The following is a 27773-nucleotide window of genomic DNA, read 5'->3' as shown; positions in this document are numbered from 1 at the left end:
CATGATTGAGAATCTTGTCATATTGTTATTAAATACTATGATTGTGAAATAAGTTATATTTTTTGGGTATGTGGTATTGATAAGTCATGGTATCGGCCCATGGAATTGTAACAAATCCCATTTACAAGTTAAGGTGAATATCCATGGTTAGCATTCTTATCATACTCTTATAAAAGATAAATATTTTTTATTGTGAAATAATTTATGGTTTTTGAGAATCTGGTATTGATAAGCGATGATATTACCCCATGGTATTGTAACAAATATTATTCACAAGTTAATAACATAATCAAAATATTCAAAATTGAATTTTTTATTTTTTATTACCTTAACATTTTATTATTTTTTTAATGTCTCGACATTTAAAATTGTTTATATATATATTATATATATATAATTCAATTTTATTGCAACTTTTTATTATGTAGATTAAGTGCATCTCTTTTGGAATAGAGGAATTTTTATTTTAGTTATCGTAATTATTAGATAGATGGTAGAGACTTAAACTCCAGTCGTTATGTTTTTTCTCCCCTTTTAATTGAATTTATTAATTAAAATATTTTCATATGAACATGTGTCATATGAATAAGATTTATGGTTGTTTGGACATGTGTCACTGTAGCAAAACTTATTTACATGTTAAGAATCTCAAGGGTAAATATGGGGTAAATTTTCATGGTTAATAATAATGTTACAAGTTTTCTTTAAGTTTATATATGTTTAACTCATATATTATTTCTTTTTATTGCACGCCCTCTATAGCTAGTATGGGGTAGATCTCACGTAAACATGTGTAAACTTAAACGTAATTGTAAAAGTAAATGTAAATGTAAACATTTAACATGTAATGTTTAGTATTTAAACTCTATTTAGAAATCATCTAATAGTTATTATGTATAAACACAATATAAATTTAAAATATATAAGAGGTTTATGAACACTCAAAAAAAAGGTATGGTAAATAATTAAAAATATAAATAAACTGGAGGTATGGTAAATAAATCAAATCTCTTGCTATACTTACTCCAAAGGTATGGTAAATAAATAAATATATAAATAAACTAGAGGTGTGGTAAATAAATAAAACCCTTTTTTATATTACTCCATAAACCTCTTTAGATTTAAGGAGACTAAAAAATATGTTTTATTTAGGTGAAGCCTACGAGCCAAATACCATTTTAATACGATGGATAAATACCATGGGCCAAATACCACATTTATAAAGAGGTATGGTAAATTAATAAAATATAAATAAATGAGAGGTATGGTAAATAATTAAATAAAAAATTTTATATTACTCCATAATTCACTTTATATTTATGAATACTCAAAAAAGAGGTTTTATTTAGGTGAAACCTATGTGCCAAATGCCATGGGTCAAATTATTATTAACTCCATGCAAAAAAATTTATTAACCCTAATATTAATATTAATAAAACTAAATATGGCACATGGTATTGATCCATGGTATTCACATGGAATGTACCCTATTTAAGGGGGAAATTAAACCAGCGTAGATCCATCTTTACTCTGGATCTTACTAAGCGTACGGAGGAGATCAATATCTTTAGATGCCAACAAGCATAGAGATCCCTCTTGGGCTTGGTAGATCCACAGTAAAGAAGGATCTGTGTTGTTAATAAACACTAATAATAACTTCATAATTTAAATAATTTTGTGATTTTTTTATTGTTCACAATATGAAATGTATGATGAGGCATGTTTTTTTTGTTGCTTTTCCATGTTCACAGAGTAAACTTTGACATATATTTAAGACCTTTATCATCACACCTATTATTTATTGATAATTAAATTAAAATTCTAGAAGCCCTATTTGAAAATAGGCACAGGTATCAATATAAAAAGTACACCAACTATAATACCTTTGTGGGTGTTAAGTACACCAAACTTATAAATGGCTTGTGAGGGGTTATTGTTATGAGCTCATTGGATCAAATATAATTATATGGCCAAGAGGAAATTTTTTAATACTATTGTAGTTACCTAAAATAAATATTTGGTTAAAAGTTTATAGGCATCATTCTTGTGATGGCAACATTACTTTATAATAAATCTCAGATCACCTAGGTTAAAAATGCCATAAATAAAAACTAGCTATAACGTTATTTTAACGTATTTTTTTTTTTGTTTATTATTAAAAATTTTAAATTATTATTTAATATATATTCTATACATTAATGTGTCAAAAATCACTAATAATGGAGATCATCTACTACTACTGGAGAATATTTTATTACAATTCTGTAGGCCAATTAACATGGCTTATCAACTCTCATGTCAAGAAACCATAAGTCATTGCATTTAATATGACATTTTTTTTAATTAATACATTTAGGGGTAAAAGGGAAAAAAAGGACAATGTAACACCCCTCACTGTGTGGACTCAACGAGTCTAGGGATATTGGTGGCTCCGCCTAATTCCTCTTGGATCCCCTCTAGTGCTTCTTAAGTTTTTCAGTTTCAATAAGCATTAGTGGCACAGCTATTTTTAGCTATTTTTTCGGTCCGGGTAAAATTCCGGAGCCGTTTTGAGGCCCTAAACGATGTTTTTTGGGAAATCTACCGCCAGCAATTTTTCTGATAAAATCATCTTTTTCGTCATAGTCCTCGGAGAGATCTTTCAATGGGATATCATGCACGTTCAAACGGAGATAGTACGACCGATTCGCGGACCCGGGAAGTTGATGTACCAACTTACCCAAAACGGGGCCCCCAATTTGGCGTTTCATCTTCTAGGGTTAGGTTTTGGAATTTGAAGGGTTTTCCATTGTTTCTCAACAATAAATAGGCCTCTGAGCCTCATTGTAAGACAGTTCAGAGGCATGTAGCCACACATATCTTCTCAAAGATAAGCTACCATCGCCCTAGCTGGTTTATTTCCATTTATGTTTGTAAGCATATTTCAGTATTTTATAGTAATGAATTGAGGTATTATTTCCACTGCATATCTGTCTTTATGGTTATCTCTGTATTTTATTGCGTTCCTGTTTAAATCCGGATGAGTGGTATCAGAGCGGTCTGCTTTTCTTCTCTATTTTTCTTTGCATGTCCCCAACGAGGTCGGGATATAAGGAGTTAGGGCTTGAACTGGTCGAACCTTTGCAAGACCAGCCTCGCAAATCCCGACAGCCTCCCATGGTGGATGAAAAGAAATATGAGGGGGCAGGAGATCCTATCAAAATCTTGCTCGAAGAAGCCCTCAAGCGACAAAGGAACGCGATGATGGACAACTTTGCCCAAATCCTTCAGCGGCTACCCAGGGGCGACGCATCAACTTCCAACAGCTACTCTGGAAACGCCACACCATTTAAGGTACAAGTTAATTTTGAAATCCCCATATTCGAGGGTCAGATAGACGCAGATGCCGTCGATAAATGGTTAAATCTGCTAGAGGGTTATTTTTCTGTTCATGATTTTTCCAGTCAAGAAAAGATTATTTTCGCTCTTCTCAAAGCAACCCCCCACATCAAGGATTGGTGGGAAACCTACTGTGAGCAGAAGGATGAAAGTACAGGCTCACTATTTTCAGTCGCAATGACTTGGGATTCATTCCGAGATGCCATCAAGGAGCAGTACTACCCTTCGGAAGCTATGAGGATCAATACATAGTGGACCACGCTACAGCAAGGAAGGGACCAAGACGTACCAGAGTTTACCAATATTTTCCATACCCTTCGCACAAAGTTGGGTATCAAGGATACAGAGCAGCATTTGGTACTCAAATACACAAGTACATCCAAGAAGAAATAGAATTCCTGAACATCTCCTCGCTCGGCACGGCATACCGATATGCCATCAAGGTCGAGCAAAAGTTTAACAGAAGAAGAAGCGAGACTTTGGGTCTGCGAATCCGAAACAAGGGAAAGGTGCCCCCAAACCGCAGAACAAAGGACAAAGCCAAGGCGGGGCGGCCCAAGACAACCCGCCAAAGCTGCAAGCAAAGAACAGCGCCGCGAAGCCGAAAAAGGACACCGGAAAGTGGTGTGAGTTCCATAAGAGCTCCACTCACAACACAAGTGAGTGTCAGGCCAAGCAGTCACTGGTGGTCGAGCTAAAGGTTTCAGAATCAGATACATGTTCTGACTCTGAGTCAGAACCCGATAAGGGGAATGATAAAGGGAAGCAGATTATCGATGCGGAGCCCAACGCCACCGTTGCCATGACGAAGATCCAGAAGGAGGAACCTGAAGATCCAGAGGAGGAGGAGCGTCTCTTCCACTCCCAGATGTGGGTAAAGGGCTCACCGCTACAGTTCATTGTCGACAGCGGGAGCCAAAAGAACCTCATTTCAGCAGAGGTCGTGAAACGACTTGGGCTTACCGACCACAACACATCCACAACCATACACCATTGGGTGGTGTTGCACCAAGGACGGGATCTTCGCGTGAGCTAATAGTGTCACCTTCCATACAACATCAAGCCCTTCACGGATGAGGTATTGTGTGACATTGCTCCCTTGAAGTTTGTGATGTGTTATTAGGACAACCATACTTGTGGAAGCGACATGCTATGTATGAGTCAAGGCCCGTGCTATTATTGTTACTTTGGAAATAAGTTGTACAGGATACCAGAGGTAGCACCACCTACCGCCATCTCTTTGGTTACTACAAAACAATGCAGTAAGCTCATCTCAAAACCGGGAAGTTTGTTTTCCTTATGATACGCCCTCAAGAAAAGAAGAAGACGGTGGCCACGACCTCCATACAGGGCCCGTCCGCATGACAACTACAGATGGACAAGGTCGTGGAGGAGTATGAGGACATCTTCACCTCCCCCGCAGGGGTTCCTCTGCACTGTCAGGTCAAGCACTCCATTGATGACCCCAGGTTCTCCGCTGCCCAATGGACCAATCTATTGGCGCTCTGTTCTGGAGAACGATGAAATCAAGAGGCAGATTCAGGAGCTGCTGCAAAAAGGTCACATCCGTCCGAGTTCATCGCCCTGTGGGAGCCCGATCGTGCTGGTACAAAAGAAGGATGGGACTTGGAAACTCTATATTGACTATCGGGCACTGAACAAGATCACTGTCCGTAATAGGTACCCAATCCCATAGATTGATGACCTCCGGGACCAACTAAAGGGGGCAAAATATTTCAGCAAGATCGATTTGAAGTCAGGATATCACCAGGTACCAATCGAACCCTCCGATGTGTGGAAGACTGCCTTGAAAGCCAAGGAGGGCCTTTTCGAATGGTTGGTTATGCCTTTCGGATTGACGAATGCTCCTGCAACCTTCATGAGGCTAATGGACGACATCTTGCGGCCATTCACCAACTCATTTGTAGTGGTATACTTGGATGACATCTTGATCTTTAGCAAGATTTGGGAAGAGCACCTCCACCACATCCGACAGGTTCTCCAAACACTGCGACAACACAAGTTATGTGCCAATTTGGAGAAATGCACTTTTTGCATGACCCAGGTTCAGTATCTGGGATACATTACTAATGAACGGGGGGTGCATGTGGATCCAGCCAAGATACAAGTCATTAGGATGGCCATCTCCAACCACTCTAACAGAGCTTCGCAACTTTCTAGGCCTTGCCAACTTCTACCGCAGGTTCGTGTTGGGATTTTCTCATATCACTTGGCCCTTGAGTCAGGTCACCAAGGGAGGAGCGAAAGAAAAATTTTATTGGTCTGAATCTCAACAGAAGGCATTCACAGAGTTGAAAGATCGACTCTGCAAAACACCAGTTCTTGCATTACCAGACTTGCAACAACCATTTGAGGTCAAGACAGATGCCTCTGACTATGCTATTGGGGCAGTCCTTACTCAACACGGGCATCCAGTGGCATATCACAGTGAGACACTTTTAGACATAGTCCGGAAGTATCCCACTTATGACAAAGAGATGTATTCCATTGTGTAGGCCTGTCGACAATGGAAGCATTACATTTTGGGGAAGGAAACGGTCATCCACACGGACCACCGACCCCTGCAGTTCATACAGACCCAAGGGAAATTGCAGAATGATCGCCATCAGAAGTGGTCCACATACCTGCAACAGTTCCATTTGAATATCAAGTATAAGAAGGGAAGCACCAATAATGTTGCAAATTGCCTCAGTCGACCACCGATCATGGCGTTAACCACCGTGCTCAACTCTTGTGAATTTGGCCACACATACTAGACACTCTTGGAGGGTCAGCATGTTCCAGATTTTCACCTCCAAGATGCCCTGTTATGCCACCTGGGTCACCTTTGTGTTCCTTCAAGTGAGCGTGCCAAGATAATCTGGGAAGCACACTACAGTCGGGTCGTTGGGCATTTTGGGGTCGAAAAAACCGTGGCAGTACTGCAGAACTATTTCTAATGGGCTGAATCTTCGACAAGATTTCGGGAAGTACATCAGGTCATGCACTGCTCGCGCCATTGCCAACCGACCATCAAGAACAAGGCCTCTATACCGCACTGCCTACCCTAGTCGACCTTGGGAATCCATCTCCATGGATTACATGTCAGGCCTCCCTTCCACTAGGCATGGAAATGACTGTGTTTTTGTGGTCGTCGACAGGTTCTCGAAGATGGCCATTATGGCGGCCTGCAAGAAGAATATCACAGCAGAAGCCACTGCTAAACTCTTCTTTGAACGAGTATGGGTACACATTGGGATCCCACGGTCTATCATTTCAGATCGGGATAGCAGGTTCCTCAGTACATTTTGGTCTAGCCTCTGGTCGATGCTGGACACCAAACTCACTAAGTCCACAAAGTTCCATCCTCAAACTGATGGCGAGACTGAGGTCGTCAACAGGATGATCGTACACATTCTGCGCATGTACAACTCAAAGCATCCACGCACATGGGACGAGAGCCTCCCCTATGTTCAGCACAGCTACAACCGGGCTCTCCATAGCTCGACTGGCCACAGCCCTTTCCAGGTGGGATTGGGATTCCAGCCGCTATGTCCCATCGATGTGGCCATGCCATTCGCAGCTACTCACGCAGATTCTGCTCTGGTCCAGTCTGAAACAGATAAGGCAAACAGCTTCATTGAGCACATACAAACATATTCGCCAGCAGGTCCATGACATTCTGGAGAAATCAAATGCCAAGTACAAGCAACGACATGATCAACATCGGGTGCCACACAAGTTTCAAGTGGGCGGAAAAAGTCTGTTGCATTTGCAAAGGAGAACGCCTTCGGAAGACGGAGCCTATCGAAACTCAGACACTCGATATGGCCCTTACACCATTACCAAGGCCGTGGGAGACAATGCATTTGAGTTCACCATTCCCCATTCCTTTGCCTGCACCGGTGTTCAATGTCGACCGCCTTCGGCCATACTTTCCACCATTACTAGACACATCCGACATTGCAGAACAACTCACACCACAGAGTTAAATCCAGCTTGCATGGAACAAGTTGCAACTGATCGGATCATGGACACACAAATCAAGCACACTCGCCAGCAGAATATCCAACTGTATCGAGTTGTCAAAGCGGACAACTTCACAGGGCAAGTGGCTCACCAGGGACCAAGTGCAGCAGAAGTTCCCTCATCTCATTAAGGGACTCAACGCAATGGGGACCATTGCTTCCTAAGGGGGGAGGAATGATCCGGGTGGATATTGGTGGCCACCCGCTAATTCCACTTGGATCCCCTCTAGTGCTTCTTACAGTTTTTTTTCAGTTTCCTTAATTATAGCACAGTTTACTATTTTTAGCAGTTTTTCGGGTCCTAACTTCCGGAGCGTTTGAGACCCTAAACGACGTTTTTTGGGAAATCTACCGCCAGCGATTTTTCTATAAAAATGTCTTTTTCGTCGTAGTCCTCGGAGAGATCTTTCTAATGGGCTATCATGCACGTCAAACGGAGATAGTACGACCAATTCACGACCCCGTGAAGTTGATGTACCAACTTACCCAAAAATGGGGCCCACAATTTGGCGTTTCATCTTCTAGGGTTAGGTTTTGGAATGTGAAGGGTTTTCCATTGTTTCTCAACATAAATAGGCCTCCAAGCTCATTGTAAGACAGTTCAGAGGCATGTAGCCACCACATTCTTCTCAGAGATAAGCTACCATCGCCCTAGCTGGTTTATTTCCATTTCTGTTTGTAAGCATATTTCAGTATTTTATAGTAATGAATTGAGGTATTATTTCCACTGCATATCTGTCTTTATGGTTATCTCTGTATTTTTTGCGTTCCTGTTTAAATCCGGATCAACTACATTATTGTAAACCTAAGCTAAGTTAAAGCTTGGTGTGATATCCTCTCTTGTGTGTTAAATGTTGTAAACCTAAGCTGAGGAAAGCTAGTTTGATACCCTCCTTTCTTGGTTAAAATATTCTACACCTAAGCTGAGGAAAGCTAGGTGATATGTAATATGAAAAGCAAATGTATTATAAATAAATTAATAAATAAATCACTTGGAGGGTGGAGCACAAGAGAGTCTATAGATGCTTGCCAAATCCCATGAGGAATGGGATAGAGATGAATCTTTCATGATAAGATTCTAAATGGTATTCTAGATAAGGTTGAATGGATTGGATATCCATCGGATGGATGGGAGATAAAGGCCCATCAGACATAAATCTTATTTGGAGATAACGCAATCTTTTATGTGGAAATGCATCATGGGAGATAAAGATGATATTTTCGGATAAGACCTAGGCAAATGGAAAAATTGTAAAGCATGACGCTGCTAATGGTAACTAAATCATGAAAGAGGGTATTAAATACCGAGTGCATCAATCAATTGAGGATAGTTGATCCTTGGCAAGATCTTCGGCTCAAGGGGAATTAGAGGTGATTCATGGCTGGGTGGTGGTGCTCCTCCCTCCAAGTGAGGTTTAGTTGGTGTTAGTTGCATGGAATGTACTGTATGTTGTTTCTTTTCCTGGATATTACTTCAATTCTTTCAGCATATATGTTTAGTTGTAGGTGTGATGATAACTATACATGATAAATGATTTAGGTTCAATTGAGGTGTTCCAGTTCTTTACTTGTATTGTGTAAGATATATGTTGATGATACTATTTGTGTTCATGTAATTGATTTCACTCTTATGCATGTGGATGAGTAAAATGTCCATTGAATCTAAATCTAATCATCATTATGTTAAAGGAACATAGTTTGTATTTAATGTTATATTACGTCTTTGGGTAGATAATGGGTACAAGACATAGATGCATGCATTTCATGGTATAGTCTATGATAGTTCAATTAACTATTACATGTGTACTCAAGGAGGCTGGCTTAGCCCTCCTACCTATTGTATAAGAGTTGAGTAAGTCTGTCGAATTATGATTCTCATGCATGGCTGGGCTAACTACATTAGACTTAAGTTAATTAATATTGGTAGCAAACTTAAACAATGAATGTTAGGGATTACATGACAGAGCTAGTTTCTTTCTACAAATTTATAAAATTGTGCTTAATGATGGAGCTCAATAATAGTGTTCATGAAGTGAATTAGATTAATGTACTAATGAATGCGGTTAAATTCTAACTGTAGTGAGACCAAATCCCAAGTTTAAGGGGCCTAAGGGCGAAATTCCCGGGTAGGCTAAGGAGGTTCGTTACAAATGGTATCAGAGCTAAGTTCAAACTTTGCAGCCTATGAACTCATCCATCTCGATTATAATAAAAATTCTATAAGCACAATAACCCCAAAATTTATCTGAGAAATTTAAGCATATGGAATTTATCGCCACCAAGGGAAATTAAGGTTCTTCAAAGAAGAATCCAAACATTAACAAGGTTATTGAAGGATTAATAACATATAGATATTAAATTCTCTCTCTATATATGTTGAACTTTGTTGGTCAAAAATTAAGAATTGGTAAATTTTCAAGAAGTGTCGAAGAACTTCAACAAACCCTACCACAGTTGCTATCAATTAAAGGGTGCCTCCCCAATGCCTACATGAAAGGTTGATATTATATATATATATATATATATATATATTATTTATATTTTTATTTTTGGTAAAGCTGTCTCATCCCTAATATCCAAATGCTAAAATAAAATCCGATATATACTTAGTACGGGGTTGTATGAAAACTATGACATGCATATCTGTTATTTAATTAGGAGGGGTCAACATTCTGCTAGACTGTAAAGAAATTAGTTTAGCAATGGAAGGATAACAAGATCCCATAATTGTTGTTTCATGTACTCCACGCCTCGGGAAACAACTGCCACAGCAAGCTTCCTCCTACTGCTCCACTGCTTCTTATAGAAGTCAACACGTTGTTGCATAGATGTATCTCTATAGCCATCCACTCTTTCTGAAACCCTAAATTCTACGAAAAGGACAGGCATGTTAATTTCTAATCTGAGTCTTCTATGTGAGCCACATCCAATTTTCTGCCATTCATGTATGAAAATACCACGTAATATAAAATATGATGGTGATATTAAATAACATAATTACTCGTGGGTTCTAGGTGTAAAGCGGTCCTTATCCAAGGAGGGTTTCAAGACCTATGTTAGTTACGCGTGGGTTCTAGGTGTAAAGCGGTCCTTAAAGACCTATGTTACCTTCGTCAACAACAAAAGAATGAGCGAAACTCTAATCCATTGGGATGAAGGAATTAACCTTCTAATAAAAAAACGCTGAGCAAACGACCATCTCCTTGCCGACCTTGGAGTCTCAGTTGTCAAACTAGCTGAATGGATGGAACATGGTTCTGTCAAATCAAGGAAAAACAATGGTCTGCCATTAACTGGGAAAACAAGATGTACTATAATATCATGTCACATTGTTCGTACGACTCCTTGTTTAGATTAAGGGGCATTGTGGACTACATGTAGCTAATCTTCACTTGTGGCAATGTGCTGGCCCTCTATGGACTAATCGGCTATAGTGGATTCGTTTAATCAGTCGTCTACACCCCCGGTGAATGAAGTTGAACCCATGTGTGCTAACTTCTCTCTACAACCGGCTCCTCCATAACACCGAAATGCCGAGATAAAATCTAATTTGTGGATAATGCATGCTGAGTATGGGGATGTATATATATATATATATATATATATATATAGATATCCATACAATAAATAAAACAGAAAAACTGACCATAAGGTTTTTTCCCAGTTAACATCACGGAGTTGTTGCACGTTCAAAATAAGGTTTGAAGTCATTAATGTAAAATATTACTTGTTCTATTTTTGACATAAAATGTTTATGTTGTAGTTTGAACGTGGAATTTCTGCTCAGAATTGGAAATGATAAAATCACTATGAAGTGTGAAAAAAATCCGGAGGTATAGAATATAATCGGTTCATAAAAACAAGACAAAACATGAGATGTAATTTAGGAAATTCAAAAATGAGAAGAGATAACAACGGTATTAGAGTTAGAATCAAATCTAGTTTTAATTAATACATTGATTCGATAGTTGTATCATAATCCAAACACCTCAGTAACCTACGCATGGTTCAATAGGACGCAGTTATGGACAACCATAGAAATGACATTAGTTCAAAACGCAAAAAGAAAAAAAAAAGAAAAAAAAAAAAAAATCCTGAAATCACCCTAAGATTGCTATTTCTTTTTGGGTAAGTCGCCTCTCTGTCTGCCGAATTATCAGTTGTTCTTATCACTCGCCTGCATTCCATTGATGACAGTCATATGGATTAGGGATAAGTTTGTTGTTTCTTTGTAATGCTGCCTTTCAAGCTATTTTATCACAGAGTTGGATTTTGATAACGATCAAGTCTGATTTAAGAAATGTTTTAAAAGAAGAAGGATAAGGTTATCCGATGCAAAGGAGAAAAGCCAAATATAATGTATATGCTGTTATTTTAGTGCTCTATTTGTCAATGAACATGGATATCATATGTTGTTCAATCGATATATATTGACATATCCTGTCTAAACGGAATGCAGAAGTTCACACTAATCTTACCATTTATTTGAGTTCGAAGAAGACCCGAGTATTATCTAATATGTGGGTCCTCAATTTCGTGGGTTTAGCAGTAATGGAACTATGTCGAGTTACAAATAATAGTGAGTATTGTCTTAAATAATTACGACTCTGTAATTTGCATTAAAGTGTAACTACCATGAATACTTAGGTCTAAAGTTTATGTTATTTCCTGCAATACCTTAAGGTTTGCTAAATCAAAATAGTATATATATATATATATATTTGTGTTTATTATGACAATGGAGTGCCATCAATATTTGAATAGAAGCAGCCACGCAGCTGCGGCTATAGAGAAAAAAATGACGGGATGTTGAAGGATTCCTCCCTGAAGGTTCATGTCCGCGAGTTTGGCTTTTCCCCTAGAATGCGTCTCTCTATTCATTTTTAGGGGTCTCAAATTGTTCCAAGCATCCGTTTTTGTGTCGCGTTATTTGGTACTATTCTTGGTTTTTAAACACTATAAAATCTCAGGTGGCCATTGGGTGACTCTATTTATATGCATTTGTAACACTTCCATAAGATTGTTTTAGAATTTAGCCATCCTCGATGACCAGATTTCACAATCAACAAATTGTCGGTTTTGGTGTTTAGAATGGATTGGTAAGTATTTTTACTCTGGTTCTTTGCAAAGCAGAAAAAGATTTTTGATGCAGAGTATTTTCAAGAAAATCAATGAAAATACTAGCTTCTAGAAAGTGAATGTAGCCATGAAAACAATATTTCAGATAATAGATTGATTTTTCCAAGTTCTAGAATCATGAATGATTTTAGGGATTACTTTGGATGAGGATCCGATCCTTAGTTTTTATTGTTGCTATAAATGTAGCCTACGGGCATCTAAAACAATGGCCATTAGATGAAGAGCAGGTCTGTCAGGACCATAAAGGCCCATAGATGTAATTGTGTATTTCTTTAACAAATATATACAAATTGTGTAACTAGTGAGGAGATCTGTTATCGGTCGAACATTGTAAATATCGATGTTGTTTGTAAGCAGAATTGGCCTTGCAGATAATGACTGTGTGATCCAGCATAAGATGTCATGTGTAGCTGGGGGGAATGCAACATATTGATGTTGCATGTATTTGTAGTGAGCCAACCAGAGTGAACGTGCAGAGGATGAGATGGAACAATCCATGTGAATGTTAAAAGTTAGCTGATCTCAGGTGCTTGGTTAAATAATTTATTTTTATTTTTTTGTTATCATGTACACATTAGACTTATAACGACTTACCATCGATTATAAAATCTGCTTTAGAAGAAATGGATTATAGCGATTTTAATAAGTTTCGGTTATATATGATAAAATAAAATATTCCTTGTTCTTTCTGTGATTTTTGTATATAAAAAAAATGTTAAAATGTTAAAAATAATTGAAGGACATAGGCGGTGTTAACACATTAACCAATGTATTGTAATCAATGAAGAATTTGTTTCTAAATATGTTTTTTTTGTGGGTAGGGGCAAATTATGCATAAGGCACGATGAATGAATATTGCAAATTGTTGAGATAAGTGCAACATAGAGTTGAAAACTCTTTTGGAAAAACTTGGAAATTCTGCATGGAAAAAGTAGTTTGCATGGGTTAATAACTGCTCATTTGGAATTGTGAAGAAGTGTTAAATCGATAATGGTTGTTCAAGAAATTTTCTACCTGCAAAATTTGATTAATTTGTTGGTTTAATTTTTTATGAAGTTATAGTTATGAAATTGAGGGAGTAGCAATATGTATGATGAATGATTTCATTGTTATGCTTGTGACTCTCATTACTTAAAGGGTAGCTACATAGTAGGTAGTTGCTGTGGCTTGGGGCTATGGAGCCATCTTACTTATTATGAAAACTGCATGGGACCAATATACTGAAGTGGAACAAATTACAATAACCTTGTTGTGGGATGTACATATATGGGTGTATGAGACATCTAGTAAATCTAAATGTAATCATCATTACGAAACATATGATACCTATGGTTAATTGGAAAAACGTTCATGCATAAGACTAGGGTACATGAGAAATCAATATGGTATGAACCCGTGAGTCAATTAAATGATATTTAACAATCTATTTAAAATAGATTGATATCATAATTTGTATCAAGAAATCTTGAGAGGATCTCTTATGAGATTTCATTGATAAGGCGTCTGGACAACATAAGGAAATGTTGCATGATTTAAACAAGAATTCATAAACAGATAACTCTGCTTTTGGTAAAGGGTGATTTAATGTTAAGAACAGCTAACATGTAAATACCCTCATATCATAAACACTTACAACTACAAGGAGTCTAGGATTGTAAGTAGTAAAAACTTTCATGTATGACTACACAGAATTATGCATGGTCAACAAGTTGTTTAAGCATAAATATAGCGACAGTAAAACATACGAGGTGAATTAATGATCTCATGAACATTACGAGGTGAATTAATGATCTCATGAACATTAAACTTCGACAGCTATGAGTTAATAATCTACTTTAGAACATTAAGCAGAAGGTATGCATGAATCCAATATATGCGATTGAAATTGTAACCACATGACATGTGGAATTGATTTACACATGACATAAAAAACTTTCTTAATTACATAGATGAACCATGAAAATTGAATGTTGGTATGATACTAACATAGTGGAAAAATATGTGGATAAAGTTTATGTCATGCAGGTGATACCATGAGGATGGTATTATAAGTTGTACCAGAGCTGGACTATGTACAACAGTACATATGGGACCATATAACTACATAAGCTACAAGGTTGAAAAATGAAATGTGTATTGGTGTGTATAACATACCTTGTGTATAACATATTAATGTGGAAAATATGATTACTGATGCATTGTATGTAGAGAGACCGCAAGAAGCACGTGTTCGACAAGAACACAAAGGCTTGAAAGAATGAAACTAGAGGACATGCATTCTTTAGATAAAATAAATGATAAGCAATAACTGCTTTAATAGTAAGAGATTATGATATTTATCATAGTTAAACTTTGCATCAGTAAATTCTCACAAATGGATTGAAAAAAAAGTGTGACAGGTAGCTACAGAAGGAGAGATGTTGGGAGCTCTCCTTGATGCCAATGTAGCTATGGAAGGAGAGATGCTGGGAGCACTCCTTGTGGTAAATGTACATTGGAAAAATTGCATCAGATGGCAGAGCCATGAGAGCTATTGACTAGAAACCAGCTACCTTTGAACGAGAACATGATGTAGTGATACACCGAGGACGGTGTAAAATTTAAGGAGGGGAGTATGTAACACCCCTCCCTTGTGTACTACAGTATTTTAAACCTTAGCTAAGTTAAATCTAGGTGTGATATGCTACCTTTTGTGTTAAATGTTCATACATTGTTAAAACTGTGCAAGCTAAGAGAGTCAGCTAAATCATGGATAGAGGTAGTGATTTTGAGTATGAGGAGGAGACAGCCAATGATAGTTCTCTAGAGAGACATAGGCACAGAAAGCCCCACAAGGGAAGAAAAATCATAAGAGAAGAGCCCACCAATTTAAGAAAATTACAGGCTTTCCAACTTGCAGTCTCTTGTTTCAAACACCAAGGATGTTTTGAATTCTGTGAACTAGTGGAAAGAGCTCAATTTCATCATCAGTTGTCCAGACTTTTTCTGGCTTATTTGCATAACCATGAGGTGACACTTGCCGGAGTAACCTTCAAAATATCACCAACTGTCATTTCAGAGGCCACTAGAATCCCGAATGTGGGTGAGAAATGGTACAAGGGTCAAGACCTTCATGAGCATTACTATGAGCCTTATATCAAGGCTCAATACAGGAAACAGGTAAAGGGACTTTTCCCCTTTAAATTTTTGGAGAGCAGGTATGTTCCACTGATGAGGATTATCATCAAATATTTCACTTGTGAAGGCAGACTCTCCCGGTTGTATGCTTACCATATCAGATTCCTCATGTACTTCACCAGGGTAAAGATGATGAATCTCCCATACTTCTTGTTTAGAAATATTGACAAAATAGCTTACCTTGTGTAGAAGAAGCCATACCCTTAGCAATTGAACATCATCTATCATTACTCCTTAATCAAAATCATTGTTCTTCACCATCTCAGTCTTCTTAACATTCCTTGAGAGACTTTCATTTCTCATGAGATGTTCAAAGGTCCACAAATCCCATCACCAGTGCATCAAGAAGAAGGTGGGCCTTCTAGCCATGGGGAAACAAGGAAAGAGGTCAAGGAAACCAAAACTACTTAGATGCCATTGTACTTGACATATCAGAGAGGCACAAGGTGTGGAAGGGACCTTGCCCTCTTCATCAGTCCACAGGAAAATGTTATCTCCACAAGGTGTGGAAGGGGCTTTGCCTTCTACATTGAAAAAACAGGTACAGGTTGAGCAGTTGAGCAAAGGCAAGGAAAAAATGCAGGAGGAAGATCTTGGTGATGAGGAGGAAAGAGATTTTGACTTGATTGAGCATGAGGAGCCGCAACAACGCTATACTCATCATGGAGTTAATATCATTAACTTGGAGACTCAGGATAAAGAAACTATCAAGGACATCATCATAAAGGAAAGGGAAGCTCAAATACAAGCTTTGGAAGACAACTTAGAGAGATCCAAATTCATCATCAAATACTTGGAATAGGAAAACAAACAGTTGAGTGACAAACAAGTCCTCATGGAGCTAGAAATGGTGAAAGCAAATAGGCAAATTGTCAAAGAGGCTCATGTCACATTGAATTCTATTGAGAAGGAGATTGAAAATGATAGGGAAACTTGTCTTGAGTGAGTTAAAATACATCTTGAAGGACTTACTGAAAAGGCCAACAGGGATAAGAAAATGCTCCGACACATGGCATACCATTACATGACCCGCAACAAAATTTGTAACATGAGGATTAGAAAACTAAAGGCTAGGCTAAGGAGAGCTTTGGAAGGCAAAAGGAAGCAAGATAGATTGAAGATGTTGGCTGATGCCTCCCTAGTCCATCAAATTAGTTGATGGTGGTGTTCCATGCCAAATTTGGGGAAATTTTGAGAAGTTTTTGCATTTTTGAAATTTTGCCTAGAAGCACAACGCCACCGGCACTGCGCTTTTTCCTGAGGCATCCATTGGAGAAAAAGTTGGAATTTTTGGATTCAGAATTATGAGGACATGCACCGTAGAAATTTTCAGAAGTTTTGGAGCAGATCTGGTTCACCAAAAGGTCCAAAAACTACCAAAAAATGACCTTTCTGCCTCTTTTTGGACACACAGAAGCAGTCTTGGGAGATTCAAGTTTTGGGGGGTAAAATGACCTCTAAATTCACAAATTTTAGGTTTTCCGGAAACTAGACTTGAGGGCCTTTCCGATGAGCTATCATGGGCTCAATTTGGCTAAGGGGAGGGCCTCCAAAATCAAGTGGAAAGTCTCGCTGCGCTTAGGACTAGTTGCTCAAGAAACTCAAATTCGCCTATTTTGATTGTCAAATTGATTTCTCTCTCCTCATGGATGATTTCACTGATTTAATTGATGAAATAACATGTAAATGTAATGGTAAAATAGTGTTATAGGATAGATTCATTAGTTAGAGGTGGTTTTCAGGCAAACGAATCAGTTTCCCTACTTTTAAAGGCAAGTTGTTTGACTGCCTAGATTCCTGGTCCTTATTTGGAAATGGTTGAAACAACTCCTCTTCTCATGGTTTCGACCCATGATGGTTATGATGGGGGATTTAAATGTCTATATGATGTATTTTCTTTCTCATTTTCAAGGGTTGGATTCACTTGGATGCTCTGAGCTTGATTGTACATCATTGTAAGCAGTTTGGCAAGGAAATTAATATGAGTTGCAGCTGTATTTATGGGATCCATGTGGTATGGTGTTTTTGCATAGTTTCTTCTTTTGTTATTAGTTGTTTACATATTTTATGTATGCCATCATCTATTTCACTGCTTCTAATTGAATGATATCAAGATAGATAGGTGGAATCCATTGTTTGCAGTGCTATACCTTGGGAAATCATTTAGTATTCTATGTTTTCTATTATTTGAGAAGGATACATGATTGCCACATGCCCTCCTCAGCTCCTCACCAGTCTTAGACACCTCACCTCACTTAATTTTAGGTGCTAAATCCCATACCTACCTTGCCTCATAGAACACCCTGTATTCTGACCTAATTTCCCAGACCTAAACTGCCGAGCTCCACTTGATCCAGCAAAAACAAAACAAATTCAAACAAAACCTTTCATCCTACTATACCTAGCCTAAAATATTTACCTAATTCAATCATCGTGAGTGATATTCATTAGGAGAGAGCCCTCTTCGAACCTGGTAGGGCTAGCTACCAGGTTAAGCTTGGTTTGTGGTTACCCTAGAATTGCCTTCCTTCAGCCTGCAGTCAATATAGGTGATAACAGATTGATTTCTAAATAGGTTTTAAATGTAAACAATTACATGTTAGATGTTTATGTTTACGTTTACATTTACATTTACATTTACGTTTGCGATATTCATTAGGAGAGAGCCCTCTCCCAACCTGGTAGGGCTAGCTACCAGATTAAGCTTGGTTTGTGGTTACCCTATAATTGCCTTCCTTCCCCCTGCGATCAATCTAGGCAATAACAGATTTATTTCTAAATAGGGTTGAAATGTTAAACATTACATGTTAAATGTTTATGTTTACATTTACTTTTACGTTTGCACATGTTTACGTGAGATGTTAAACATTACATGTTAAATGTTTATGTTTACATTTACTTTTACGTTTGCACATGTTTACGTGAGATCTACCCCACACTGGCTGTAGAGGGCGGTGCAATAAAAAGAAATAATATATGAGCTAAACATATATAAATTTAAAGAAAACTTGTAACAATATTTTTAACCATGAAAATTTACCCCAAATAGGTTTTCTTATAGTAACCATGGACCCCAGATTACTAATACCACATGTCCAAACAACCATAAATCTTATTCATATGACACATGTTCATATGAAATTTTTTAAATAATAAATTCAATTAAAAGGGAAGAGAAAACATAATGACTGGCCATATAAATCTCAGCCTTCTACTTATGACTACTAATAAGAATATTATATGGAGTTTAAGTCTCTAACATCCATATAATAATTATGATAACTAAATTAAAATTCCTCTTTTCCAAAACAGATGCACTTATCTACATAATTATAAAATTGAATTTTATATATATATATATATATATATATATATATATATATATATATATATATATATATATATATATATATATATATATATATATATATATATATATATATATATATATATATATATATATGTAAACAATTTTAATAAAATGTTAAGGTAATAAAAATAACAAAATTCAATTTTTAATATTTTGATTATGTTATTAACTTGTGTATAATATTTGTTACAATACCATGGGCTAATATCACGGCTTATCAATACCAGATTCTCAAAAACCATAACTTATTTCACAATCAAAGTATGATAAGAATCTTAACAGTGGATATTCACCTTAATTTGTAAATGGGATACCATGACTTATCAATACCACATACCCAAAAAATATAACTTATTTCACAATCAAAATATTTAATAACAATATGACAAGATTCTCAATCATGGATATTCACCCCCACTTTACCATGGATATTATTAACTTGTAAGTAGATTTTTTACAATACCATGGGCCAACACCATGACTTATCAATAACACATTCCCAAATAAACATAACTTATTCCACAATCAAAATATCATATAACAATATGACATGATTCTTAACCACGGATATACCCCACTTTGCCATTTCTGTTATGAACTTGTGAATATGCTTTGCTATAATGCCATGGGCCAATACCATGGCTTATCAATTCCTTATACCCAAAAATCATAACTTATTTCCCAATTGGAATATTCTATAAAATATTTTATTTTAATTTTATTTTATGATATTTTTTTAATTGAATCTAAAATAAAAAAGGTTCTAATTATTTTTGAGATATATCAAAACCCTCTATAGTCATGACTACCAAGACTATTATCATATAAATTAAATCAACTTTTTAATAAAATAAAAAATGTGAATACTTTTATATATAAAGATGTGAAATTTATATATAAAAGTATTAATCCAAGATATAAGTTTAATATTTTACAACCAATTGAGGTAGAAACACAATACAATGGACCAAATTTAAGAGATAGGGGGAGAATGGGAAGAGAGAGAGGGAGGGAGACACAAAGATGGAGGGGAGAGAGGAGAGAGAGATAGACACAAAGATGGAGGGCAGAGAGAGGAGAGAGAGGGAGAAAGTGACAGAATTGGAGGGAAGAGATAAAGCGAGTGATGGGGGATAGATAGAGGGAAGGGGGAGAGAAAGGGAGACAGAGGAAGGAAGAGAGAGAGGAATCAAGAGAGGGAATGAGAGAGAGATGGAGGCTGAAGGGGAGAGAGGGGGAGGGAAGAAGAAAGACAAAGAGGGAGAGAGGTGGGGAGAGAGTAAGGGAGAGGGAGATATATAGATACAAAGAGAGAGTGTGTGTATGTTTTTGGGGTGAGCTAGAGAGAGGGAATAAGAAATAGAGACATAGATATAAATGTAGATATTATATAGTATTATATAACCATCCTACATCCATCTTAAACTTAGATCTATCAAGTGCCAAGAGGGATCAATTTTCTCAAGGTGCAAACCTTTCCTCAAGTTTTACAATAAAAAAAATGTTTTCACCTCGAGATATTTGATCCCTCTCGACATTTGATGGATCCTGGGTTAAGATGGATATAGGTTGTTAATAATAGAAATAATGGCATAGTTCAATGGATGGAAGTTATTTTTAGATGTCTCAAGTCTACTGTAGAGTTTAGTGGAGGTCTTTTTTCCTATCTTGCTGGTGGATTTAGAAGAAAAGCTCCTCATAAGAAAGGAAATTTATGGAAACCTCAAGATAGTCATATTCTAGATGATGATGACGATATTCAACCCTAGTTAACACAAAGAAAAAGATAATAATTACATTCAAAGATCCAGAAAAAGAACAAGCACAGGTACCCCTTATTCTAGCCAATGAAGAAGATTGTATTGAGAAAATTATGTCCTAGTCTCCAACCAAGGAGGTAGACTCGAAAGACCAAGAAGATTTTGAATTTTATGGGGTATTATTGAAGGATCTAGCAAGTGGATTGGAGGATGCAATGACCTCTTCAATGAGGAAAGAAATATCTAGTGACATGTCACTTTATTTAGGCATTCATGGAAAACCTGTACAACTGAATAGGTTAGGGTGCATATTAGATGAATCATTAGATTCTCATGCAAAGTGAGAAACCTTTGATGTTGAATATTTTCGTCGAGCAACCCTTAAGTATAATCTTAATTTGGATAAGGCTGTAAAGAAACAACCTTTCATAAAAGAAAAAATGCATCTCCTTACTGTGTGATGGAGATTTGAGTTCAAATCTCGCAGGGGGTGTCATGTTGTTCGTTATATCTCCCCTACAGGTCAGAATTATTATTCTCTCTTACAAGCATATTTGGCATGGAAGTAGAAAAAAAAATTCAGGGAGTAATATATGGAAATCATGACGATAATGTGTAGGGGATAACAAGTCAAGAAAATTATTTTGATGGTGTTTCTTCATTTCCTCCTCTGCAGAAAACTTGGGCATGGGATACAAGAAACATGTCTTCAAATTTTGTATGTCCAAGGAGGTCAAGGGGAGTCTATATTTCTAGGGAAGTAGTAAAACATGAAAACAACAATAATGAAATTGTTGAGGATGCTTTCAAAACTAACACGAGACTAAAGCAACGAGTATTTAGGAGACAACAAATGCATAACTGTGTCAATAAGAGGATACATATTTCAGAGAAAATGTTTCCTCTTATAGAAAAATATACTAGGATAAAGGAATATACCTTTGAATCAAAGATATTTTTCCAGAAAAATATGATGAGAAGTGAAAGTGCACAAGGACCGAAACTCAAAAAGTCAAGGCAAGGTCTATTAGCAATTTTTGCAATTGGTAGTGGAAAGCATAAAGTTGGTTTATAAGATTTGCTTGAAGGTAATTAGAAAGATAAGAAAGGGAGACCATGCCCCCTTGTGAAAAGAAATGTTGACAATGCATGGAAGTGGTTGATAAGATGCACAAACTATCTCAGAGCCCTAGAAATAAAAAATCAATTGCACAATGTGATCTTCTTGACAATAGATGGAAACAAAATCCTTGGTGCATGGAAAATCTAGTGTCTTTAACCAAATTTCTCCAAGAGACTCTATAGGAACAAAATCACATGAATCTAGATCAAATGGACTAACCCCTTCCTTCACACATCAAGGAAGTAAAGGTTATGTTTCTCCATTCTTGGTCGAACTTTGAGCTAATCACTCTGGAGGCAATGGAAGTGATGCCAAAGAAGAGGGTATTTTTTCAATGTAAGAAATTCAATCTACGTCGTCAGAGGATGAGAGGGGACTTGGACAACTTCCTGATGGTTCAAATCTTGAAGATGAGGAAGAGCCTTTGCAACCTCACTACATTTTAGCTTCTCGCTGAGTAGATGAATATAACTCTCCCAAAGAAACAAGGTTTGAGAATGAGGGCACAAAGAAATGGAAGAGACGTTGGGCTAGCATGGACAATGAGGAGGGGAGGTACGCTTCAGTTTGCAGCAACATTAAGAATGGAAATGGTCAGAGTCTTTCTCCTGAATAGGGAGAATACGTGGGATAGAGATCATAGGATGGACGAGGAAAATCAAAAATTTATGAGGATGATGGAGGTCAAAGTATTGGTGGTGTCTCTGTTGGGTTTTGTTATATTCTTTCCATGACTACCCCACGCTTGGGGAGGGGGGGCTGGTAGCCCTCTTTGTACATTGCATGTTGTGCCAAGTGTTGCCAAGGGGTCAAAGTGGGGGCGGTTGCCCCCCGATGTCAAGGGGCAGTAGCCCCCTTGCATTGGGTCCCGGGTAGCGCCATGGGAAATTTTTTTTTAGACACTATATTAGGTGGGTTGACCTATCTATGTTTTTTTGCATGGATTTCACACATGGTTTTGGGCAATTTGGTTTTCTATCCATGGTATTTTGTATATTCGGCCAAGGGAACTATGGTTATGTTCTAATCCAGGGTTAATGGATTGGGGTTTACGGATGCTTCAACATGTATATATATGTATTGTAACATTGAAAGGAACATAATGAAAATCAATCTAGTAGTCCCCGTTTTGGGATCTAGGGGAAAATCTCTGTGTATACCTATTTCATGTTTTATGCTCTAGCCATTGTTTATTTTTTTTTTTTTTTAGAATTTGTATGCAAGTAATTTATGTATGATGTTAAAGCCTACAATTCGTATGAGAGTTGTTTTGGCTTCAAGGGGATGCCCTTGGTATTGAGGACTTTTTTGCTCGGGCCTGTGGTAGACCCTATTCAGTGGGAGATCCGCGGGATGGATTCTTGTGGTGAAAGAAGATGAAGAGCAATGGAAAGGTAAAGATCAAGAAATTTAATGGTCAAAGTTTTGATTTGTGGAAACTCAAGATGGAGGATCTGTTGGTGGATAAAGATTAGTGGATCACAGTAGATCAGTGTACTAAACCAACAAAAATGTTAGCTGAAGACTGGGAAAAGTTGAATAGGAAGGCAAAGAGCACAATACAATTGTGTCTCTTAGATTTAGTATTGCTGAATGTATGAGGGGAAGCTTCAGTGAAAGTTTTGTGGGACAATTTATGGACATTGTACCAATCTACATCTCTGATTAATAAATTGTTCCTACGAAAAAAGCTCTATGACCTATGGATGAAAGATGGAGACATAGCGATAGAGCATCTGAATGCATTTAATATTGTGGTAATCTAGTTATTATTTGTTAATATTAAAAATTTAGACGAGGATAAGTGCATCAGTTTGTTGTGTTCTCTACCAAATTCGTGGGATAGTCTGGTTGTTGCAATAGGTAGCAATGCAACTACCGTGCAATTTGGTGAAATAGTCTCATCCTTACTGTCGGAGTAGATGAGATGGGAAAATATGGAAGCCAGAATGGTGATGCCTTGTCTATATGAGGATGGTCCCAGACTAGAAACAAGATAAGTCCTCGAGTGGGAGATCTAAATCTAGAGGGACATCTAAATATCTAGGAAAATATATAAAGGTGTGTTGGAAATGCGGAAAGCAAGGGCACTTCAGAAGGGACTGTAAATCTAAAGCTCTTGAGAAAGGAAAGGGATATGATGATGCTCCTTCTCCATATTCTTTTTGTACTCCAGAAATGATGCAATCAAATTCATTCAATGAAATAGATGCAATTATTTCCAACATCTTATATGGGTTTTCTTTTGTACTCTGGAAATGATGATCAAATTAATTTAATGAAATAGTTGGGATTATTTTTCACCCACCTTCCAAAGATTCTAGGTTTTGCAAAAATTCAATAATGGTTGGAAATATTGAGAGAAACTGATTGACATAAAAGCCTTGGTGGCTAGGTTTACTTCGGGAATTTCTTTGTAGACATCTTAAGTCTATTGCATAGTTTAGTGGAGTGAAGTTCTTTGTATACATCTGATGTTTATTGCAAATTTTAGTGGAGGTACTTTTTCCAATCTTGCTGGTGGATTTAGAAGAAAAGCTCCTTATATGAAAGGAAATTGAGGGCCACTTTGGGATAGTCATATTCTAGATGATGGTGACATTGATATTGAACCCCGTTCACACACAAAAAAAAATGACATTCAAAGAGACAGAAAAAGAATAAGAATAGGTACCCCTTGTTCTAGCCAATGAAGTAGATTGTATTGACAAAATTATGTCTAAGTCTCCAACCAAGGAGGCAGACTAGGAAGACCAAGAATATTGTGAATTTGATGGGGAATTATTGAAGGATCTAGTAGTGGGTTGGAGGATACAATGACATCTTTAATGAGGAAAGTAATATCTAGTGACATGTCACTTTATTTAGGAATTCATGGAAAACATGTACAGGTGAACATGTTAGGGTGCATACATGATGACTCATGGGATTCTTCTGCAAAAGCAGAAACCTTTGATGTTGAATATTTTCCTCAAGAAACCCTTAACTGTAATCTTAATTTGGACAAGACTATAAAGAAACAACCTTGCATAAGAGCAAAAATGCATATCCTTACTCTAGGATGGATATTTGAGTTCAAATCTTGCAGCGGATATCATGATGTTTGTTATATCTCCCCTACAAGTCAAAAATATTATTCTCTTTTACAAGCATGTTTGGCATCAAAGAAACAACAAAACATTCATGGAGTAATAGATGGAAATCATGATGATAATGTGGAGGGGGTAACAAGTTAAGAAAATTCTTTTGGCGCTATTTCTTCATTTCCTCCTTTGCAGAAAACTCAGGCATGGGCTGTAAGAAACATGTCTGCAAATTTTGTATGTCCAAAGAGGTCAAGGAGAGTTTATAGTTCCAGGGAAGTAGTAAAACATGACAACAAAAATAATGAAATTGTTGAGGATGCTTTCAAAACTGACACAAGACTAAAGCAACAGATATTTAGCAGATAGAAGATGCATAAATGTCTCAATAAGAGGATAAATGTTTTAGAGCAAACGTTTCCTCTTATAGAAAAATCTACTCTGGTAAAGGAATATACCTTTTAATAAGAGAGTGTTTTCCTTAAAAATATGATGAGAAGTCTAACCGCACAATTATCTAAACTCAAAAAGTCAAGGCAATGTCTATTATCAGTTTCTGCAATTAGTAGTAGAAAGCATAAAGTTGTTTTATAAGATTTTCTTGAAGGTTAGAAACGTAAGAAAGAAAGACCATGACCCCTTCAGAAAAGAAATGTTGAAAATTCATGGAAGTGGTTGATAAGATGCACAAACTGTCTAAGAGCCCTAGAAAAGAAAAATCAACAGCACAATGTGATCATGTTGACAATGAATAGAAACCAAAATCCTTGGTGCATGGAAAATCCATTGTCTTTAACAAGATTTCTTCAAGTGGCTCTGGAAGCAGGAACACACATGGGACTGGATCAAAAGGACCTACACCTTTCTTCACACATCAAGAATGTGAAGATTCTATTTATCCACTCTTGGCTGAACTGCCAACTCCTCATTCTGAAGGCAATGGAAGGGATGCCAAAGAAGAGGATATTTTTCCAACGGAAAAACTTCAATCTACGTCATCAAAGAATGAGAGGGAACTTGGAAATCTACTTGAAATTTTGAAGCTTTAAGATGAGGAAGAGCCTTTACAACATTGCTACATTTCAGCTTCTCGCTGGGTAGATGAATATAACTATGCTAGAGATGCAAGGCCTGAGAATGAGGGCATAAAGAAACGGAAGAGATATTCAACCAACATGGACAGTGAGTAGGGGAGGTACTCTTCAGAGTGCAGTGGTATTAATCATGGAAGTGGTTAGAGTATTTCTCTATACCAGGAGAATACGTGGGAGAGAAATCAAAGGGCGCAAAAGGAAAATAAAAAAATTTCAAGGATGATGCAGGTTAAGGTATTGGTGGTGTCTCAGGGAAAGATGATGTAAGAAGAGATGAACAATATGACTTGGATTTGAATCAATGAGAGCTTATGGAACTGGATGATGGCAACAATAGTGAAGATAATAATATTGGACAACCACCTAAATCGGAGTCTCACGATGAGCCCAAGTCCTCAATTCAACTTGAGATTCCACTCGCACAACAAATGATTGATATGATACAAGGTTGTAGAATTGTTGATGAATTTGAGAGGCCTACCAAGATAGATGAAGGAAAATATGGAGTTGTCTACATATCTAATAATAAGAAATCTAGGGAGATAGTCACTCTAAAAAAGGTAAAAATTGAAAAAGAGAGAGATGGATTTCTGATGACTTCTCTAAAAGAGATAAATGTCTTTCTATCCTTCCATCACTCATAGGTTTTTGATGTAAAGGAAGTAGTGGAGGAAGCAACTTGGACAACATTTTTATGGTGATGGAATACATGGAGCATGATCTAAAAGGACTGATGGAAACAATGAAAAAGTCTTTCAGCTAGAGCGAAGTTAAATGTTTTATGTTGCAACTCTTTGAGGGTGTTAAATACCTTCATGATAATTGGGTTCTGCATAGGTACAAGTTCCTTATGTTTTCACTTACATTCTCTATTTTTTTTAAATGATGTGTATTATGCATGCCATGTGTCCCCTTGATATATTTTGTTAGGTGTTTTCTTCATCTATGATCGAAGATAACATACAAAGAGTGTTTTGTCCATGCCATTTGTGCACTTGATATATTTTTTTACATTCTTTCTTCGTCTATTTATCGAAGATAAAATACAAGGAGACTTATATAGAGTTTTTATGAAAATTGATGTTGAATGTAGCTATATACTTTGTTTATCTTTTCTAGGGACTTGAAGAATTCAAAGCTTCTTGTAATCAATTGTGGTGAATTGAAGATATGTGACTTTGTTTTGGCTAGTGAGTATGGCAGTCCTTTGAAACCTTATACACCAATGGTTGTCACCTTATGGTAGCTTAATAAAATTTTTAATATATATCTGTTTGGCTTGCATGTTGATTGCTTGCAATACAAAAGCTTGTTGGACATTTAATTTTTCATTTAATGACCATACCAAATAAAATTTCCAACATTTTTAATTTATTAATGTTGATTCTTTGTTACTAATTTCTTGCAGATATGAAAAATAGTAAGCTAGTAAAAAATTAATTACTTTAGTGTTCATTCAGTGCTGGATTATTTTGGTACTCCATAAATGACACGATAAAATTGAGTTAATGAGATAGATGAAACTATTTCCAACATCTTCTATGGGTTTTATTTTCTACTACAGAAATGACGATCAAATTCATTTAATGAAATAGTTGGGATTATTTTCAACCACCTTCCG

The 27773-nt window shown here is 36.9% G+C and overlaps 1 pseudogene; it reads left to right on the top strand.

Annotated features, from left to right (window-relative positions):
• LOC149159083 (uncharacterized) overlaps nucleotides 1-27398 on the top strand; it is an 82681-nt pseudogene extending 55283 nt beyond the window's left edge.
• Nucleotides 27399-27773: the final 375 nt, after the last annotated feature.

This window comes from Pinus tabuliformis, chromosome 5_2 (assembly GCF_031772625.1).
Source record: "Pinus tabuliformis cultivar Carrire ecotype Pingquan chromosome 5_2, CPIR1, whole genome shotgun sequence".
Taxonomy (NCBI): Eukaryota; Viridiplantae; Streptophyta; class Pinopsida; order Pinales; family Pinaceae; genus Pinus; species Pinus tabuliformis.
Note: the sequence above shows the minus strand (reverse complement) of the source record. Positions and strands in the feature narration are given on the sequence as shown.